We start from the raw sequence: 7015 nt of genomic DNA on the forward strand, positions 1-7015 counted from the left end.
GTGGTGCTGCAGGAGCAGAGATAACAGGGAATAACCTCTGCTGTGTGTCTGGCTCCCCTGGGGAGCGTGCCCTGCTCCTGGAGCCCACCGGGGACTCGCACAGGCCCGGGCTGGGATGAGGACCAAGGCCCATCTCTGGGGTTTGGGGACCTTTGGGATGTCCCAGGAGGATGTCAGGCCACATCCAAGGGCAGCAGGGCTCAGGAGCTGGGCTGCTGTTTGGGCAGGGCTGCGTGTCCCTGATCTCAGCACAGCAGGAGTTAATGAGGGAGTGAAGAGCAGGAAGATGATGCTGTGGGGAGAGAAACTTATTTGATCTGAGGGCGTTTGTGGAATAAATACACCAGATTCTAAAAACCAGATTTGTTTATTAGCACACCCTCAAGGAAATAAATTGTGCATCATTAGGAGCAGCTTCTCCTCACCAGCCACCGCTGCTGTTATTAATGCATTTATCTAATAACCATGTGGACTTCTCGCAGCCATTTATTCTGCAATCTTAGAGGCTTTACAAATATTGACTAATTACAGCTGTGTAGATTTTATTTCAACGACTGAAAGAGCCACATTGGTAGGGGATTCTGCAGACTCACAGTTTCTGAGCCTCAAGTTTCCCATCTCATCCATAGGCAACATCACCAGCACAGACCTCCCAGCTCCTGCAGCCGCTTGTTCTCAGTGAAAATGGTGACATTTCACAGGCAGGAGGAAGGGACTCACTGAATCTGTCCACCAGGGTTTAGGGAAATAAGGTTTACTTGTTGGGAAGGGAAAATCTCTGGTGCCTTCACAGTGATGCAGGTTTGGGGGTGGATGGCTCAGAGAGAGGAGAGGAGAGGAGCACCCCGGGGGCTGGGCTGGCACGGAGCTCCTGGGCCCCAGAACTCAGTGACACGTTGTGGACAGCCACAAAATGCCAAGAATGGATTTTTTTAGAATAATATTTGTTTTTTAAAGTGTGTGTGACTCTCCTGTGTGGGGACTTGCCCTGGGGCACAGGGTGGGACATCCACGGGGATGGAGCTCAAGCCCTGGAAAAATTAGCAAAATTTCACATTCTAGACCAAAATGATTTGGTTTGTTCTCATCCTGAACACGGCACACTGATGCATCTCGGGGTAATGGGATTGTGGCTGTGCTGAGATGAGCTGTGTGTGCCTCAGCCACGCTTGGAGCATCGCTCAGGGCTGAGGGGAAGGAAACAGCAGCTCTGAATGTGCGAGTGGAGGCACCAGGAGTTTGCTGGGCTCCAGCTGCACTAACCCAGCTGCCTGGACTGGTGTGTGGGAGAGGGAAGGGGAGGCTGGCCAGAGCCTCCATGGCCTCTCAGGTCCTTTAAAACAGAAAATCATAGAAATAGGATATGATCTAATAGAGTAACAAATGACAGAACCTGCAGACAGAAGATCAGTCAGGACTGAGCTGACAGATACAAACACAGCCAGGAGCTCTGGACTCGCTGGCACCTGGGAGGGGAGGCTGGTGCCGTGGTACCTGAGCCAGGTGATGCTGAACCCAGCTCTGCCCCTGCATCTGCATTTTTCTGCCACAGTCCTGTTTGCTTGGATTTCAGTTATTTTTCCCAAACCTTCTGCGTGACAGTGATGTCAGCACCAAAAACTTATATTCTGCTGATGACAAAAGCCCTTCTGTGCTGAGAATCCTCACTTGGGAAGGACGTGTGATGCTGCAGCCCTTTTTCCCTACGGGCGTCGGGCAGAGCAGCCCGTGTGCTGCTCCTTCCTCAGCAGGGAGAGCTGCTCCTGGGGGGAAGGAAAGAGCAGAAACGAGGAATTTGGCCAGGGACACGCAGCAGGGCAGTGAGGAGCAGAGGGAAAGGTCTGGGCTCCCATTTCCCTCCGACGCTGCCGAGGAGCCGCTGGCTCCGCGCAGGATCCACCCGAGTGTCAGAGAGGGGAGATTGACTCTCACTCCCAGGGAAGTTCAGCCACTGTGAAATTACTGAATTACACAGGCCCACACAACTTAGAAAAACAATATAATCCTGGGGGTACTGAAATAATTAATTTCCTAATCAAGTACACCTTGCTTTTTTTTAAATTTACAAATAGCACTCTGCTCTGATTCCCCATTTCAGCCACCCCAAGGACGGAATATTTTGGGCAGCAAAGCAGGGGAGAGTCCCCCCACTCACCCCGGGGGCTGCGGGGCGCTGGGAAGAAGCGGCCTCGGCGCTGCAGTGACCCCAGCGAGGGCCGGGCGATGCTTTTGGGAGAGGCTTTGCTGTGCTCCGGATCCTCGAACCGGGAGGGAAGAGCCGGAGCCGCAGGGCTCCCGCAGAGGTTTTGTGCTGGGTTGTCTCCTGCTCTCGCTGCACCCTTGTTTGCTCTAAATCACTTCAAATGCGGAGGCTGTCAGACAAGACAATTAACATGGGGAAGGGGGAAAGTATTACCATCCATTATTTGCCATAACATGAATTTAAGCCATGAAGTCAAATGATAAAATATGTGGTGAAAAGTGTTGGTGGTGGGAGTGCCTAAATGAGTAATAGCCCTGGGCTTCTGAGCCTTGAACTTAACGTGCTAAGTAAATCCCCGAGGTCAAAAAGTATGAAAATTGTTGCAGCTTGGGGAGATATATTTTAACTTTGGAAAAGGTCCGTGTAGATCCGCTGTAGATCGGGGTCGGGAGGCAGACGCTGAGCAGCCGCTGCTCCGGGAGTTGGAGCGATGGTCGGGGGATGGGTGCTTGTTTTGGGGGAAACAAAACAAAACCAGAATGAAATAATGAAATGAAATCTGTCGAGGAGGTTGTGGGGGCGCGCCTTGGCCCGGCGGGATGAGCCGGGAGCGCTTTGTGCCTCCGGCAGCGGCTCGGGCCGGTCCCGCAGCTCCTGCGGGAGAAGCAATGGGAGCTGCGAGCCCCGGACCCCGGCGGGACCCCGGGGCCAGCGGGGATCCCGCTCCGCTCCGCCGCGCTCCAACTCTTCCCCTTTAAAACTCCTTCTGCCGCTCGCGCTGACCATGCGGCTGGATTTATGGAGAGAGATGTTTTAGCAGAATCCCCCCGAGTCCCCCATCAGCCCTAAATCCCCAGCCCGCGCTCCCCGGGAGCCCTCCTGACACAGAGCATGCCAAAACAGCTTCGTTTTGCCTATGCATTAGCAATCTATTTTACCTTTTTGACATCTCTCACACATAAAACCGTAAGAGAGAAATAAAATATCTGTCTCTGGGCGAAAATAAAGCTTTGCCTCCCTCCTGATCTATAGGATATAAAATAAAGCCATGGCTTTGATAGTGGCTTTTCCTTAGACCGGAGTTGCTTTTGCACACACGGAGACAATGAAGATGGATGAGCCGGGAGCGCTGCATCCTCCGGGGGTTCGCTTCACCCTCTTTTTTTATAGCCCCCCCCTCGCCCCCTCTACCTCTCCACTTTTCTTTCTTTTCTCTTTTATTCGCCTTTTATCTGCCCTTTAAGGAGTGAGGGATCCCTCTCGGCTGTCCCACAGCCGCAATCCCCGCCGGGCTCTCCCCGGAGCCCCGCGCTGGCCCCGGGCCCCGCTCCCGGCCGGGCTCGGGGACCCCCCCGGCCACCCCCGGCCCCTTCCCGGCCACTCTCCCGTCAGTCAAAGGCAGAGCCGCACACCTCGGATTTGTAATTATTTATTAACCATATTTCCCATAAACAATGCATGAGCTCGGAGTGTAAGCGACAACATTTAGCGACGTGGGAAGAAACCCGGGAGGGCTAATCACGGGGGAGGGGGGCAGGAAAATAAATAAGGAAAAGGAAAATAAATAGAAAAGAAATAAAAGAAAAGGAAAAGGCGAGCGGAGCCGGGTGGTGTTTACCCTCAGCATCGACCCGAGTGTGGCAGGATAAACTGGGACCTTCTAATACATAATTTAAAGATCTTTTTCTTCTTTTTTTTTTTCTTTTTTTTCTTTTTTTTTCTTTTTTTCCAAGCTCTTTTAAAACAAACCTGGGGATGGATCCTGTCCAGCCGTGGGGTTTATTTTGCGGGGATGTTCTACAGGCTTAATTACATCTTAACTTCAATATTTGGATAGTGCATTAACCGCATATATATTTAATCAGGCGGAGGCGCTCTTTCTGCTGGGGAAAGTGCTGGGGACAGGGGGAGAGGTGTGACCCCCACCTTCCCTGCGGGCTGTCCCTGCACAGCCTCCCCGGGAGAGACCCCCGGGCCGCGCTGCAGAGCGATGCGGAGGGGTCGGAGCTGGAGCTCGGGGCCTCCCCCCGGCCCGCCGGGGAAACTCCAGGGCACCGCTCCGAGCCCGGCATCATCCCCGAGCCCGGCATCATCCCCGAGCCCGAGCGCCGCCGTGGAGAAAGGTTAAAAAGGAGGGAAAAAGAAAAACAGATTAAAATGAATGAGAAAAGAAGGAAACTCGGTGCTGTCGGGGGGATGGATGTGGTGGTAAGCGTCTGCCAGTGCGTGGGAGGGAAGTTTTTGGGAAGCTGGTGATGCGGGGATGCTCCACAACCAACGGCGGTGGTCCCCGGCCAGGGGGCTCGGGGGTGGTGCAGCACCGGGACCCCGTAAAGGAGAGAGAAATCCAATTACTGAGAGCAGCGGTGGCCAAAGGGGATGATAAACAGGGTGATGTTAAACTAAAAAGACGGGAACGACACCCATAAAATGCAAATGTGAACTCGCCTGAAAGGGACTTGGTTTTTTCCTTCGGTATTAGATTTAAAATTAATTTGAGTTTGGGTTTGTTTGCCGTTTTGGAGTTTTTTTACTCTTTGTTTTCCCTCTCTCTTTATTTGGGTCTCTTTCACTATTTTACTTACATTCTCTATTTTTAAAATTTTCCACCCCTCTTTTAATTTCCCTCCTTTTCTTTTTTTTAGTTTTTAAATTTCCGTTTTTAAAACATCTGCTGATTTCCATCTTTTCTTTCTTTCCTTTTTTACTCTCTTAATGTCCCTCCTTTCCAGCACTGGGACCAGCCGGGGTTGCTCTGGAACATCCCCGCGAGGTTCGGGTGAGCTCGGCCCCGCCTGGGGCCTCGAGCCGGGAACGGACCTGGGCGAATTACAAAATATAGTGAAAAACAAAAAAATCCCTCCCGTCCCAAGAGCAGGCGCTGTGAGGGGGGCGGCACACGCTGCCCCTCGGGGGTTTTCCCCCCACCTCGGGCTCCCGGGGCTGCCCCACTCCCGGGGATGGTGGGGGTTTGATTTTCGGATCCCGCTGGAGACGAGCGAGGGCATTTTGGCCTCTCAAACGCCTGCTCTGGCTCGGGGTCCCCGCTGGGAGGGGCTGAGGCAGAGGGGCCACCCCTCTGTCCCCACTGTTCCCTCGGGCTGCGCCGCCTCCTCTCCCGAGCGGGGCTTTGGGGGTTCGGGCGCACCGAGCCCCGCCGGGACCCGCAGCGGTGCGGGGGTACCCGGGACCCCGCGGGGAGGGGCTGGGCACGGCCTGAGCCCCCCGGGGAGCGGGGGAGAACCAGATGCTTTCGCTAACGCCTGGGAAAGGAGAAAAAAAAAAAAAAAACCGCTGTGAAAAAGCGGTGCTTGATGGACACGAGATGCTCATCTCCTTCCCCTCATTCATCCCCACCGACACATGGCACCGGGGGCCGCGGGGAGCGCTCCCCTGACGGCAGCCCGCAGCTGTCGCTTCCCGGGCGGCGGAGCGGGGCCGCCCGCCCGCTCCGGCCCCGCGGCTCCGCATGAGAAGCGCCCATGTGCGGGGCACCGGGAGGGGCGAGCCCCGGCCCCATCGATCCCCGCCGGCGGCCCCGAGCGAACCGACAGCTGCGCGGGGGGAGCGCCCGGTGCGCGCCCGGCGGGGGCAAGGCTGGCAGCGAGGATTTCAAACACCCGCAGGAGCTCCGAGGGGACGGCTCGGCCCCAGGATAGCCCTGGAACCGCCTCTCCCGGCCCGGGCAGGCTTTGCATCCCCGCCGGTCCCGGCTGCCCCCCGCGCAGAGCGGGTTTGCTGCCTTCCTTTTTCTTTCTGTATTCCAATTTATGCCTTCCCCGCTTTTTCTTTATTTTTTTCTTTTTCTTTTTTTTTTTTTTTTTTGTGTGTCCCCTCAAGGACGAGGAAAACAGGCGTGAAAGAGAGCGAGGGCGATGGGTACGGGCGGATGCCTCCGCCAGCCCCGCGCCCAGCCCCGGCTCTCGGTCGTGTGTGTAACCCCGGGCACGCTCGGACCCTTCCATCCGCCCTTCCCCTCCTAATTCCCCGCCCGGGCTCAGCCCGGGGGCACCGGGAGAGGAGCGGGCTCCGGGGCCGGGAGGGGCCGGGGCCAGGCGGTGACACCTCCCCGGAGCGGTGGCTCCCGACGGGCAGCAAAGCGCGAAGGAAAGAGAAACCTCGTCCCTCCGCACCGCCCCGGTACCGACCGGCCCCTGGAAGGTAAAAGCGAATTAATTTTTATTTACAATAAAAAAAAAAATTCAGAAGAAAAATATAAAGAAGGTACACGGCGGTGGCCGGTGCTCCTCGGTTCCGGACGTGCGCTGCGAGCGCCGGTAACGGAAGCACCGCGAAGTTACCGGCGCCTCCGCCGTGCCCTCGGCGCTCGGGTGGCCCCGGGCCCGCCGCTCCCTCCCCACCGGTGCTGCCCTGCCGGAACGTCCCGGGCCGCAGTCCCGGCCCCGCCGCACCGCTCCTCCCGGGAAATGCAGCCTGCCCCGGGTTCTCCTCGACTCCGCGTCCCGCGGATCCCGGAGGATCCCCGCGCCCTCGGGCCCCGCCGCCTGCCGTGGGGAAAGCCCCGCTGAAGCGGGGTCTCGTTTGTCGCCGCTCCCCAGCGAGGCGCTCCACCGGCCACCGGCCCGCTCTAGGGGATCCGTGACCCCGCGGGGGTGCCAGACCCCATCGAGCGGCCGCGTCTCCCCGCGCTCCCTCGCACCTACCGCCGCATCGCGCTCGGGGGCCGGCACGGCCGTCGGCGGTCGGTCAGTCAGTGAGTCCGTCGGCGTGTCGGTGTGTCCGTCGGCGTGTCGGTGTGTCTGTCGGCGTGTCGGTCGGTGGCTCGGCGGGCCGGCGGGCGGAGGCGTTGGC

General features: G+C 57.2%; 1 long non-coding RNA gene across 1 annotated transcript; it reads right to left on the reverse strand.

Annotated features, from left to right (window-relative positions):
- Positions 1–348: 348 nt before the first annotated feature.
- On the reverse strand, positions 349–6972 carry LOC117245306. Its single transcript, XR_004499890.1, has 2 exons — positions 6868–6972; positions 349–2372 (listed from the first exon to the last, which is right to left on the reverse strand). It is a non-coding gene; the product is annotated as an uncharacterized LOC117245306 (long non-coding RNA).
- Positions 6973–7015: the final 43 nt, after the last annotated feature.

This window comes from Parus major, chromosome 19 (assembly GCF_001522545.3).
Source record: "Parus major isolate Abel chromosome 19, Parus_major1.1, whole genome shotgun sequence".
In the NCBI taxonomy this organism is placed as follows: domain Eukaryota; kingdom Metazoa; phylum Chordata; class Aves; order Passeriformes; family Paridae; genus Parus; species Parus major.